Source organism: Ascaphus truei, chromosome 11, assembly GCF_040206685.1.
Source record: "Ascaphus truei isolate aAscTru1 chromosome 11, aAscTru1.hap1, whole genome shotgun sequence".
NCBI lineage: Eukaryota > Metazoa > Chordata > Amphibia > Anura > Ascaphidae > Ascaphus > Ascaphus truei.
The window spans coordinates 50,774,298-50,789,357 of NC_134493.1; positions in this window are offsets into that span (position 1 = coordinate 50,774,298).

Here is a 15,060-nt window from a genome sequence, read left to right on the forward strand (position 1 = left end):
TTCTATAGAGATCTCATTCCTGCCTGGTTAGTATAAAACATTCACTAGCAATCACATGCTTAGCAATGCAGACTTTGTGCCATATTCCCAAGAAATAACCTAGAACATATTGCCCCAGGCATGGACATGTATCTGTAGCGGGATTCATCACCTTTGTGAACTTCACTTAATTTATATTCTATCGGTGGTAGACAAGAGGAAACAAACACATCTATACAAACAGTTTGTGTCGTGGTGTACTCACTAATGTTGCCAGCCCTACAGTTGTCACTCACCTCCCCGAAATGAGCACTCACACTCCAACACAGCCACACTACACCCCAATTACGCTGCCCCGAGCAGGGTTTATTTAGGGGTTTACACCTCAGGAGTCCTCGGTTCCCCTTCTGCTAGGAGAATATGTCATTAGATCAAGAATCTAATTTGGCAAAACATAAAAATGCAGTCAATCTCTTCACAGGGGGATAAGGTTCAATTAGATATTGCTTATTACATTTTAGATTCAACATTACAAAAGGGTTATAGTGCAACTTGTAACAACAAAAAATAGCAAAAACAGTATATACATTCAGACAGTTTAAAAAAAAAATGAAAAGAAATAAAACAGAAAACCTAATACATTACCAGCGAATAATGTTAGATCCTTCAAGAGCCCATGAAGTGGAAAATATGAAATCCACGTGTATGATGTGCACACCTCTAGGTAAATCTCCCATATGGATTAAACCCCCAATTCTTTCATCTGGGACAAAGAACAGATGCTTGAACCGGCCTTTGTGGGCATTTTTAACTCCTCATCTATCACTCTCTCTTCCCTGTGACACCTTTAGGTCTGGCTTCTCTGAGAAAGGGGAATTATTTAATGTCAATTTAATCTAAGTATGAAATGCCCCATAACTCTCTCCCTGTAATCCCCAGATTAATGATACCAGCATCGAGGCATTTAGATGAATTTGACAAATGCATAGACACCACTGGTGATAGTACTACTGGTACGCTTGAGAGGGAAACTAATTAGCTGATATTTGTAAGCCCTACATCTTCTCACATGTTATACAGCTGTGTACTTTTGCTCTCTACAGATTTATATCTGACATTATTATGGGTTGTACCAGACATGTATTATCTGACATAATGTTAATCTATAATGATAGCGGAAAAAGGGCCCCTTATGTCACCTTTGGATCTACTGGTTAGGGAATATCTCTAAAATGTATGATTCCTTTTGTTTGCCCCAGCAGATAGAATAATACCTGGTGCTGTATCTGTAAACTGTTACTTGGCATTTTAATGTAAGCATACTGTAGCTTTCCTTTATGGTTTTATTGACACCCAAGTCTTGGGCCCACCACATTCTATGATAAACCCCACAAGAAACAGAACTAAAATGGTTCCCTTAAAAAGAAGGTTAACCCCTTGGTGGCTGTTCTTCTCCCATACTTTAATCCTTACATTTATCGTGACAGTGTCCATGATGGATTGTTGCTCCAGTTTAAGGCAGGCTAGATATTTAAACTCAAGACTCTAAAACCTGATGGTCTAAAGGTGGACTTTAATGTATTGCACTTTCTATCATTTCATGGATATATCTCTAATATATCAAAATGACTGCTGCGTTTGTTTTAAGCAGACGACTTGTTGTCCAGCCTAGAAGAGATGGAAAGGTGCTGCTCCGAGGAAAGTCTAGTGAACCTATTGAAGCAGACACCCCATATTTCCTAATACATCTTGAGGAATACAAACTTATCAACTATATTCAGTACACCATCTGAAAACCCTGCTTAGGTTCGGGGACCACAGCACATTTAGTGGGTAATTCTATATAGTCCGAAGTAACTTTTTTTCGACAAAAAAAACCTAGTGACTTCAATAAGCATTTTCGGTTGAAAACGGCTCCAATTACCACTTTCGAGAATATAGGATATGGGCTTGGCATTTATGTGGTGGTGGAGGGGTCAATAAGCATGTGTACTGCAGGAGGGGCTCTAAGGAGTTAACCTAGGGGCAGAGGGAAGTTGACAGGACCCAAGCAGGGTGAGGAGGTAATTGGGGATGGGTGCATCTGATGGAGCCCAGTAGGGTGAGGAGTTATGTGCAGGCAGTGTGGGGCAGGGGGTGATGGAGAATGATACCGGCTAAATTAGCCAGATTTAATGCTGGGGGTTGTTTTAACCCAGTTGTGGCAAAGCAATCCCTTAATGGGGATCTGAATTTCTTCATCTCCATTCCTTAACTCACATTACCATGTTAATTATAAATAATATAATGGCGATCTATCTCGCGTCATCCATATGGTCAGATTTGTGCAGGGAGGCTTGCGCCCTAAAGCTACATAGTTACGTAGTAGATGAGGTTGAAAAAATCCATATGTCCATCAAGTTCAACCTATGCTAAATTTAGACGACAGATACCAATCCTTTAATTGTATTTACAGTATTTTGATTCAGAAGGGAAACAAAAAATCGACTCTGGTAAACACATATTTTGTTGATACATATTCTGTCTGCGTTTATCTGCAATTCAGTAAGAGTTCAATATGAACTTATTTGAAGTTCCTTGCACAGGAGAAAGGTGAGTTGGCTTGAGTAGCCGTGTGTATTAACCCTGGTTGCTTATCTAAGTCACGTGCTCACAAGTGTGCTGTCCGTGACAGACGGTATATGGGGACGGATTGAGGGGAGATCTTATTCATTTGAGGGACCTTTACGGAAGGTGAGAAGTGGGTCAGCCCAGGTAGTTGTATTAACCCTTGTCCAATATGCAGGTCATGTGCTCACAGGTGAGCCATATGTGAAATTGTTATCGTGACATAGAGGCTGTGGCACTATTTTTGCAATTGATTCATCCCTGGTAAATACAGAGGCAAGGAATTTCTTACATTTCTCTTTCGTCTGCCTTAGGCCGCGCTTATAGTGACGGCGACGCGACCGATAACGTCACCCGTCGCCATTGCGAAAGTTATATTTTACATTTAGGCGATGTCGCTGGCTACAAGACCAGTGACGTCACAAAAGGGGGAGGGACGGAGAAGCTCCTGATTGGCCGCAAGGGGAGGCCGTCGCCGAAAAAAATCAAATTATCAGTGACTACCAGATTTTTGGTAGCACTGTCGCTCCGTCGCTTTGTCGCCGTCGCGTGCACTATACGCGACGACGACGGCAACAATGCATTTGTTTTCGCGCGACCGGTCACGTTGCCGTTACTATAAGCGAAGCCTTAGCCTGGCTGGTTGACAGATGCTTTTGAATTTTGGAATACAGTGGTACCCGGGCTTTGTACATAATAATGTATCAGCACTGTGAGTTTATAAATAAGCAGGTACTGGTACCCGGGCTTTGTACATAATAATGTAGCAGCACTCTGGGTTTATAAATAAGCAGGTACTGGTACCCTGGGTTTGTACATAATAAAGTAGCAGCACTCTGGGTTTATAAATAAGCAGGTACGGGAGGACTTCCGGTGACGTCACAGCCGATGGTCTGCTAGTGAGAGAGCTCCTGGCGCCCTCACAGATAAAGCTATTAGAATAAGCTTTTCCCCCACCCCAAACCCCCCGAATTTAGACTCCAGACCAACCCCTAACACTGCTGAGATGACAGGGAAATCTCAAAAGAAAAATCTGTACCCGATAACCAAGTTTTTCCCCCCGGCACAGCGCCTGGCTGGTATCAGCCCTGATGGGCAAGATGGCGCCGAGGGAGATCCGGAGCACGAGGCGCCAAGCGGCCGACAGAGCCCGGCTGATGAGGACCCCCCCGTTCTAAATAAAGAATTTTTTGACGCTCTCGTCACCAAAATGAGAAGAGGGGTCCAAGAAGACACCGAAAAAGCCCTCCAGACCATACGCGCCGAAATAGGAGCGCTAACGGAGCGAACAGAAGACTTAGAGAGCAAAGTGGAGGGAATATCAAACGAGCAAGCTGAGACCCACGAGGAAGTCCTGAGATGCGGGGATGCGGTCCGCGACTTACAGAACAAATTAGAGGATCTTGAAAACAGGGAAAGAAGGCAGAATATCCGCCTTAAAAACATCCCTGAGGACATCACACATGAGGAACTACAACCTTACCTCCGCAGGCTCTTCCTACAGCTTGTCCCCGACTTAATCAGACCATGATTTACACACTGACCGAGCTCACAGAGCCCTAGGCCCAAAGTCAGCAGACCCCAACCGTCACAGAGATGTGGTGCTTAGAATGCACGCATACTCTGCAAAGGAGCGCATCATGATGGCCGCCAGGGATCTGCGTTCAGTATCAATGGACGGCGTACAGATCCAACTATTTAATGATCTCTCCCAACTAACTATCAACAAGAGAAACGCGATGCGCCCACTCACCACCTACCTCAGAGACCAAGGGGTTAAATACCGCTGGGGGTTCCCCTTCAAATTGGTGGTGCTCCGCAATGGCCGCCATTATACAGTATCCACACCTGAGGACTCAAAGGACTTCCTAAAAGCTCTAGGGATCCCACTCCCCCCACCGAAGAACAAACGCCCCCCCACAGAGGCAGCTCCAGAGACGGCCCCCCAAGAAACCCCCCGAGCATCGGAGAGACTGGCTAGTCAACGGCCCCGGTGAACCAAGATGTCCCTGCTGCCTAGTGGGACTCAAGAACTCGCAAGTCTCCCTCACAGACACACCACACAGATCTAGAGGCCCTGGAGGATTGAAGCAGGCGCCTGCCGCCAAAATCCCCCAAGATGTGAAAGGCACCGTAGACCCTACAGGCCCTGACACAGCTACTTGCAAACCACCCCCCCCCCACACCCTCCCCCCCCCCCACACCCTCCCCCCCACCCCACTCTCCCCTCTCCCGTACATCCCCCCCCCCCTCCACTCACCTCTTTGCAGCTGCTCCCACAGAGTTCCAGGCACCGGCGGAAGACTCCAGTACCTGCGCCTCCCTGCAAGTCCACCAGAGGTCGCCCTCTCGTGATCTCTATGAGCAAGACAACAGCACGGGCCCCAGCGAGAGGAGGCCCGATCCCCGTGACCGGAGAACCAGGGACGCCTCTAACAGACCTCTCCTTCCAGAGACTCTTGCCGGACCCCCCCCCCCTCTCTCCCCCTCCCCTCTCTCTCCCCCTCCCCTCTCCCCCCTCCCCACTACGGTCCCTCTCCTTCACCCCCCCCCCCGCTTGTTAACCAGAGTAACCAACCTACTCACCCCTGTGTTCCCGCCCGAGGCCGCAGGAACCAAGGGACAACGCCCGCTAGGATCCGAGCTCCAGGGACGGGGATCAGCATCCGCGCTACTCCGTATTCTCGTTCTCCACGCCCTCGCGAGATGAGAACCCGCCACTAACCCCCAACCAGAGGAGATCCAGCTCCAAGGCCAGAGACCCAGGGACTCTCTGAACAAACTCAAGCACCCAAAGACTGCTGCGGGTGACCCCCGCCCCCCCCCCCCACTCACAACAAGCAGGTTGTATGAACGAACGTTGGCAACCCCCCCCCCCCTTTTTTTATTTCTTTTTTTTTTTTTTCCTCTCTCTTTCCTCTCCCCCCGGTAGCAAAGAGAAATGTAACCCATTACTTCCTAAGCAAAACCATGCTAGCATTGTATAAGTCGCTCAGGCCTAGTTAAGGCACAATGTTATACTCTAAGCATGGCCCAGAGATAAGAGGGAGCTCCCCTTAGGAGTGTCCCCCCAAATAATGAAGGATGTTGTAAATAAAATGCACCCCTCCTCCCCCTTCCCCCCCCCCCTCTCCCCCCCCAGCTTCCCCCCCCCACCCTCCCCACCCCCTCTCCCCTCCTTCCCCTCCCCCTCTCCCCCCCTTCCCCTCCCCCCCCCACCTCTACTCCCCTCCTCTCCCCCCCCCTCCCCTCCTCTCCCCCCCCCTCCCCTCCTCTCCCCCCCCTCCCCCCTCCCCTCCCCATGCTGGATGTGTTTGACCAACCTGTCTCACTCCGTGTTGAGACATACTCCAATATTGACTGTATAAAGGACACCCACAAGCGGTATGCGATATCATGACTGGGGAAAAGATCTCCCCCAGAAGGCAATGTTTCAATTTTATGCTGATGATGTAAATATTGTGCTCCCCCCCTCTTATTCCCCCCCCTCATTTCCCCCCCCCTTCTCCCTCCCCCCCCACCCCTCCCAACCTCCTCCCCCTCATCCCCCCACCTACCCCCACCCCTCCCTCCCCCCACTCATCCCCCCACCTACCCTCATCCCTTCCCTCTCCCCCCAGAGCTAAGATATTAGATCTGACCAAGCTGTTTTACTCTGTAGGAATATATACGCCAATACTGAATGTATAGAAAATGATCATAAAGTTTAGGTGAAGATTCACTCTAGGGAAAAGTACTCCCCCCGAGAGTAATATGTAAACCACAGGTGGACGATGTATATGTCGAGTTCCCCCCCCTCCCCTCCCTCCCCTCCCCCTCTCCCCCTCTCCCCCCCTCCCCCTCTCCCCCCCCCTCCTCCCTCTCCTATCCCTCCCCCCCCTCCAAATTCCCCCCCCCCTCCCCCTCCCCACCCCCCCACCCCCTCCCCCTCCCCCCCCTCCAAATTCCCCCCCCTCCCCACCCCCCCCCCCTCCAAATTCTCCCCCCTCCCCCTCCCCACCCCCCCTCCCCCCCCAGCCCCCCTCCCCCCCTTCTCCCCCCCCTCCCCCCCACCCCCTCTCCCCTCCTCTCCCCTCCCCCCCCTCTCCCCTCCCCCCCTCTCCCCCCTCTCCCCTCCCCCCCTCTCTCTCCTCCCCCCCTCTCTCTCCTCCCCCCCCCCCTACCCCCCCTCTCCCCCCCCACCCCCTACCCCCCCTCACCCCCTACCCCCCCACCCCCTACCCCCCCTCTCCCCCCCCCGCCCCCTACCCCCCCTCCCCCCCTACCCCCCCTCTCCCCCCCCACCCCCTACCCCCCCTCACCCCCTACCCCCCCTCATCCCCCCACCTACCCTCACCCCTCTCCTCTCAGCCCCAGGGCGAAGCTACTATGTCTGACCAACCTGTCTCAATATGTATGAATATAAGTGCCAATACTGATTGTATAGACAATGACCATAAAGTTTAGGCGGAGATTCAATCTAGGAAAAGTACTTCCCCCGAGAGCAATGTGTAAACCTCATGCGGACTACGTATATGTTAAGTTCCCCACCCCCTCCCCCTCTCTGCCCGCAACCTAGTGAGGGCGCCGGACCCGACTTCCTGGCTCCGATCTGTGAGTGACGCCCCGAAAGTTCTCCCAGGGGTCTTTTGTACCCCCCCCCCCTTGACACCAGAATGTCAAGAGGAATCTTTTTCGGGCTCCAGGACAGCGCACCTTCTTTCTTGCCCTATTGTGTCGCCCCCCCCCCCCATTCCCCTCTTACTCCACCCTTCCCCCCCTCCCCTACCCACCACCTACCTATGGCACAACAGAACCCCCCCCCCCCCGCATACTCACAACAAGGCCCAAGCCGACCCTGACATGGGAATACCTCAGGGACAAGGGTTTAACCCCGAGACCCCCCCTTCCCCATTAATGGCGTCAATAAAGATCATATCCCTGAATGTTAAGGGACTTAACTCAACACGCAAACGCAAACTAGCCCTCCAAGAATTTAAAAAAACCAAAGGAGATATAATATGTATCCAAGAAACCCATTTCAACACTGCTGACCCTCCTAACACATTTAAGCATACATATCCCCAAGCATTCTTTGCATCCTCCCCCAACAAAAAAAGAGGGGTGGCTATTCTGATTAAAAACAACACCCCATTTGCCCTTACACAGGTAACCAAAGACCCAGAGGGACGATATATACTCCTCAAAGGCACACTGTCAGGCTCCCCCATAGCCATTCTCAACATCTACGCCCCGAACGCAAACCAGAACCAATTCCTCCAGAACCTTCTTAGTACCCTTGACCACTCGACGCTTTCCTCCCTCCTCCTCGTCGGTGACGCAAATATGGTCCTTGACCCGGACCAAGATAGATCAGGGCAGACAGCGACCCCATACTCTAGCCAACTGCAGAAAAAGGCCCAAAAGTTCCAGAACACTATCAGAGAGTATTCGCTGACAGACATTTGGCGGACCCAGCATGTGGGCCAGAGGGACTATTCCTTCTACTCAACCCCCCATCAGTCTTACTCGCGGATCGATTACTTTCTGGGCACCAACAATGTACTCCAGGCATCCTCCCATTCCGACATAGGCCCAATAACCTGGTCTGACCATGCCCCTATCATACTCACCCTCTCTCTACCCTTCGTCAAAACAACAGTATATTCCTGGAAACTCAGTGACTCGCTTCTCAACGACCCACAAGTGATCAAGACAATTAAACAAAAACTGCACACCTTTTTCCAGTTAAACAAAGGCTCGGTCCCGGCAGCAGCAATGCTCTGGGAAGCCCACAAAGCCACTATAAGAGGGGAACTCATATCGCTAGCCTCCTATAGGAAAAAAATAAAACAGAAAGCCCAGAAAGAACTAACCGAAAAAATCATAAAGCTAGAGCAACTGCATAAACAATCCCAATCGAGAAAGGTGTTTAGAACCCTTGAGAAAGCGAGATCCGACCTAAAAATACTCCAACTTGACGAGGTAGAGAGAGCCCTGAAATGGACCAAACAGCGGTTCTATGATAGGGGTAACAAAGCGGACAAACTTTTGGCCTCAAAACTAAGAGGCATTAAGACAAAGACCCAGATAACAAAAATCAAAACCAAAAGTGGTTAAATCTCATATAATGAGAAAGATATTGCCCGGGAATTTGCAGAGTTCTATACCGACCTCTACAACCTCCACCCCATCAATCAGTCAGACCCCAATGATGAGAGCACCACCGACTATCTAACCCAATGCAACCTCCCCTCCCTCTCACAAGAAGAACTTGAGTTCTTAAACCAGAGCATAACCCAAGAAGAGCTAGATAAAGCAATATCCTCACTCAAATTAGCAAAGACCCCAGGACCGGATGGCTTTACCAACGGTTACTATAAAAAATTAGCAAAATCCCTGTCCCCCTACCTCCTAGAAATGTTTAACTTATTTCTCCAAGGAGAACAAATCCCAGGCACTATGTCAGCAGCCAACTTGGCTATCATACATAAAGAGGGCAGGGACCCACTTCAATGTGGCAGCTACCGCCCCATTTCCCTACTGAATACTGACCTCAAGCTTTTCAGCAAAATTCTAGCAAACAGACTGAACCCTATTCTCCCGAGACTAATTCATATAGACCAGGTGGGATTTGTGTCAGGAAGACAGGCCTCTGACAACACCCGCAAAATTATTGACATTATAGACCACGTGCACCTCAAAAAGTCCCAGGCCTTGATACTCAGCCTCGACGCGGAGAAGGCCTTTGACCGGATCAAATGGTCTTTCCTTGACCAGACAATGCGCCAGTTCGGCTTCTCAGGCCCGTTCCTAGAAGGAGTCCGAGCCCTCTATACCAACCCCACGGCCATATTAAAACTCCCGGGTGGCCGATCCAATCCAATAAAAATCCACAACGGTACTAGACAAGGTTGCCCCCTCTCCCCTTTACTTTTCGCCCTGTCTATAGAACCCCTAGCCGCCAGAATTAGAACAGACCCATCCGTAAAGGGAATCCTAGTCGGAGACAGGGAGTATAAAATATCCCTGTTTGCCGACGACATCATCCTTACCCTATCAGACCCCCTCACTTCCCTCCCCAACCTAGAAAAACTGTTAGACCAATTTGGCCACCTCTCAGACTACAAAGTCAACACAGACAAATCAGAGGCTCTCAATATATTACTGCCGAACCCCGTATGGACATCCCTACAAAAGAAATTTAAGTATAGATGGAATAGTTCCCATATTAAGTATTTAGGGGTCAAAATAGCGAGCTCATATGGCTCATTATATCAAACCAACTACCCTCCCCTTTTCCGTCAGATCTTAAGCGATCTCGAGACCTGGCAGACCCACCAAATATCATGGTTTGGCAGGATAATATCCGCCAAAATGAATATCCTCCCCCGCCTGCTCTATTATTTTCAAACCCTCCCTGTCCCCGTCCCATAAGCAGATTTAAGAAATATTCAGTCCCATATACTGCGCTTCATCTGGCAACAACGGAGAGCCAGGGTCCCACGGTCGGTACTCTTGGCGTCGAGGACGAGAGGGGGTCTGGGGGCGCCGGACGTGGTCCGATACTATCGGGCAGCACAACTGAGACAGGCAGTGGTTTGGAACAACCCCCCGGCCTCCAATTGTTGGTTGGAAATAGAGACATTCCACGCGTCCCCGACCCCCCTCTCAGCCCTGCTTTGGACTCACGTCCACAAGGGAAGGAGGCCCACGAGACTCAGCCTTGGAGCAATGAGATGCACGTGGTCGACATGGTTGAAAACCAAAGGGAAATATGGCCTAGCTTCAACCCCCTCTCAATTGACCCCTCTATTCGGGAACCCGGATTTCCCGCCCGGTTGTTCCCGACCCCAATTCAGCCAATTTCAAGGCCTAAACATCAGAGTGGTTGCGGACTTGCTGGAAGGCGATGAGGTCATGCCCCTCCGAGAACTGAGAATCAAACTAACGTCCCCTGATCTTCCTATATTCCAATACCTACAGATTCGCCATTTTTTGAGAACTCTATCCCCTAGCTTAAAATTCCCGTCGTGCACCAGATTTGAGAACCTCTGCCTCAGAGGCGAGTACCAAAGAGGCCTCATCTCTGGGATATATAAAACACTAGAGGCGGCCCAACCCTCCCCTAACCACGCATATATGAAAAGGTGGAGCCAGGAACTAAACACCAATATAGACATAGAGGACTGGGAGGATATCTGGGAGGCAGCTTCCAAAACTTCAATTTGTTCCATCACAAAAGAAAATATTTACAAAATATTATTCCACTGGTACCTGACCCCGAGTAGACTGAACCAGATCTATCCAGCTACTCCTGACGATTGCTGGAGGGGATGTGGTCAAAGGGGGGACATGTCCCACATTTGGTGGACATGTCCGGAGATCCAAAAATTCTGGACCCTGGAGGTGGAGGTACCCCTAGACCCTCTGACCTATGTGCTGGGAAAACCAGTCGATGACCTTCCCCCCCCTATAACCAGGCTCATGGCAGCGATTCTGACGGCCGCCAGATGCTGTATAGCAGCAGCCTGGAAGAAAATCAAAGCCCCATCCAGAAGAACGGTAGTCACTAGGGTAAACGGAATCATGGTTATGGAAAGATTAACGGCAATGCTGAAGCAAAAAATGCCGCAATTCCATTCGACATGGGAACCTTGGCCAGGATCAGACCCCCTGACCTTCACAATCACAGGACCATAGGACCGACCCCCCCTTCCCTCAAAGTCCTCCCCATCTTTGCCTCCCCCCCCCTCCCCTCTCTTTGTCCAAAGTCGTTCCCAACTATCCACCCCTCCTTCGTCATCCCCCCTCTTTTTCACCACTGAAAACTGGAAAAGGGACTATTGTGTGTCATCAACCTCCCCCAAACATTGTACATGTATCAAGCTGTATTCCTGTGTTGAGTCGCTCATAAATGTATGTAACATGTACCAATCTGCTGTCCGACACCAATAAAGGAAAAATATTAAAAAAAATTAAAAAAAAATAAATAAGCAGGTACTGGTACCCCAGCTTTGTACATAATAAAGTAGCAGCACTCTGGGTTTATAAATAAGCAGGTACTGGTACCCTGGGTTTGTACATAATAAAGTAGCAGCACTCTGGGTTTATAAATAAGCAGGTACTGGTACCCTGGGTTTGTACATAATAAAGTAGCAGCACTCTGGGTTTATAAATAAGCAGGTACTGGTACCCTGGGTTTATACATAATAAAGTAGCTATCGCCCGAGTTGAAAAACTGATTGGTACTGCATACCCCCCCAACACCAATGTTGAGACAGCGTGTACATTTTTACCACCTCTCTATTCTTTACCTCCATGACCTTTAAACACTATCCAGACCTATAATTTAAGTGAACACAAGAATACCGATGCAATATACAGTATGAAAGGATGACATATTAACTGTGCAGGGGCTAGGATCAGTAGATGATACTGTGTGTTGAGCAGACAGTTATTAAATAATGTTTATAGCTGTAATGGAGGCGATGATGTGGGCGCATGTATTATTCATGCATGATAAGTCTGTGAGTTATGTATCAGTCGCTGGGAAAGCACTTACTGTAACTAACGTTGCAGGAGGATAACACTCACTGGGGATGGTTTACAGGCTGTAAATTCTGCATGTCTACAGCTATATCATATACTGCAGGGGAATAAAGAGATGCATGGCTGAGCGATAGCTGTGTATCGCATACTGATGGGACCGGATGAGAGAGAGCCATGCATCTTTATACTGATTGGGCAGGATGAGAGATAGCTGTGTATCGCATACTGATGGGACCGGATGAGAGATAGCCGTGCATCTTTATACTGATTGGGCAGGATGAGAGATAGCTGTGTATCTTTTACTAATATTTATTAATTTATGTATAAAATGTGTTCCCAGGAAGTAATACAGTGAGAGTTACCTCTCGTTTTCACGTATGTCCTGGGCACAGAGTTATGATGACAGATACATAGTTACATTAAGTGAACAGGGTTATACATTAAACATAAAGACATTGCATGAATAGTTTAACATATTTGATCTTTTAGGCGTATGTAACAGTTACAAACCAGATTAATATGTGAGACAGCTTTAGTTTTGAAAGAACTTAGACTGGTGGTGGCTGAGAGAGTCTCCGGTAGACTGTTCCAGTTGTGGAGTGCACTGTAAGAGGAGGCGGTGCGGCCGGATACTTGGTTGAATCTTTGGACCACAAACAATTGTTTGGAGTCAGATCTCAGATGATAAGTGCTGCGTGTGGTAGGGGTGAGGAGCTTGTTCAGATAGGTGGGTAGCTTGCCCAGAAAGTATTTGAAGGTGAGAGCGGAAAAATAAAATTTGAGCCTAGACTAAAGTGATGACCAAGCTAGTTCTTTGAGCATTTTGCAGTGATGTGTGTTGTAGTTACATTAGAGGACAAAGCTGCATATTGAGTTGTAGTGGGTGTCTAGTTTGCTAATGTGAGTTTGGCGTGCTGTACCATATACTATATCCCTATAGTCTATCATTGTCATTAGCATCTGCTGTGCTATACGCTTTCTGACCAGCGGGCTTAGGGAGGATTTATTCCTATATAGTACACCTAGTTTGGCATAGGGTTTGGATGTCAGGGTATCAATGTGCAACCCAAATGTTAAATGGGAGTCAAACCATATGCCCAGATACTTAAAACTAGTGACAGGGGCTAGAATGGTATTAGAGTTGGTTCTGATCTGTAGCTCTGTCATTGGTAGCTTTAGAAATTTAGCCTTGGTCCCAAATACTACTGTTACAGTCTTGTTAGTGTTTAAAAACAGGCACGTGCCCAGCGGGCAGAGTCTGGATAGACTCAGCATACGGGTGACCCGCTGTTGTGGGTACCGACGGCCTGACGCTCCGGCGTGATCAGACCTCTCCATGACGGCCGTCCTGCTCACCCGGTATATTTTTCCTTTCTAAAAAGATGTCCAACTTTTTTTTTTTTTATAGTTAAAAAAATATTGGCAGAGTTTTCAGTGTACGATGGGTAGCTTAATTGTGGAGAGCTGTAAATGGCAGACTTACCCAGCATTAGCTAAACATTTCAAAGAAGCTTCACAAGATTATTCAAAGAGACGTAAGTGAGCGACACAAATTCCAAGGTCTATATTCAAAACTATGTTCAATCAACTTTGTGAAAAAACTCTCATTAATGTTAGATTTTCTTACTGATTTATCTGAACTATTACAAGACAGAAAACTAGCAATCCCAAAGGCACATACCTTGGTAAAAAATGTATTTGCAAGTAATAGAGAGCTTACATGTGATCCCTGGGTCATACACTGAACAGGCAAAGCATGCCATCAATGATGTACTGTATTCAAGAACACGAAATTGACAAACATTGGGAAAATTGCTATTAATTCATCACAGTTCATTCAGGCCGCTGTTGACAATATGAGGAGCAAATTATTCACCACCGTTGCAAACCAAGGTAATAGAAGCACAGCAGAAAGCAATGAAACCTGATTGAGAATATATCCGTTTCAGATCCTGAAATATGGCAATAGCCCAGCGCAAATTCACGGTTTGGAGAAACCCGAAATTCTTGCACTAAGTTATACATTACAAGTAAATTGTCGTGAAGCACATTTGGGATTTGTGGAATATAAATGGTGTGCAGCACAGAATATTCCTAATAGATTTTAAAAACTAATACTTGCTGTAGATACATTGTCAGCGAGTAATGCCGATTGTGAATGAGGTTCACAATGTTCATTGGTCACTCGTCATGTACTTTACATTAAAAGAACAGAGGTTATACAGTCAATGCACAGGTATCTCGTGGACAGAGTTGGAAAATTGGTTACAAGGGATAAAGGGCTGGTGAGTTTCAGACTGAAATAGAGAATCTTTAACATCACCGAACATCAGTGAACGGCAGCAAACAGCTCACACTCTTTGGCTGCTCTTTGGCTGTCCGCCTTTGGGACAACACAGATGTACATTGAGGTGGTTGAAATTCAACGCAGCTGTGAATACAAAGATCTTTGTGACCTCTTGGCTCATTAACATTCCGGTGGGTGGGGTTGACCTTCCACAAAGTACAAGCAAACGTTAACCCTTAGCACGCTGGTCCTGTGCAGAGGGGAGCAGCTTTTGGGGAGCCCCATCAGGCATCCACCTTTTGGGGCAACGCAGATGTACACTGAGGTGGTTGAGATTCGATGCAGCTGGTAACACAAAGTTCTTTGTATACCTCACACACGTGGAAGCAGGATAAGAGCTACAATAGCTTTGAATTCCTTACTGACGAGAAAAGGCAGAGAAAAAAAAACCTGTGCATCTCAAACTGACCGGGGTGAACGATAGCTGTGTATTTTATGTGAGTGCGGTGAAAGATAGCTGTGTATTTTATGTGAGTGGGGTGACCTTCCCATGGTTCCCTATTTTCCCCAGCATCCCCCATGATCTTACCGTCGTTCCCCATTTCCCCAGCATCCCCAAGATCTTCCCATCGTTACCCATTTTACCCAGCATCCCC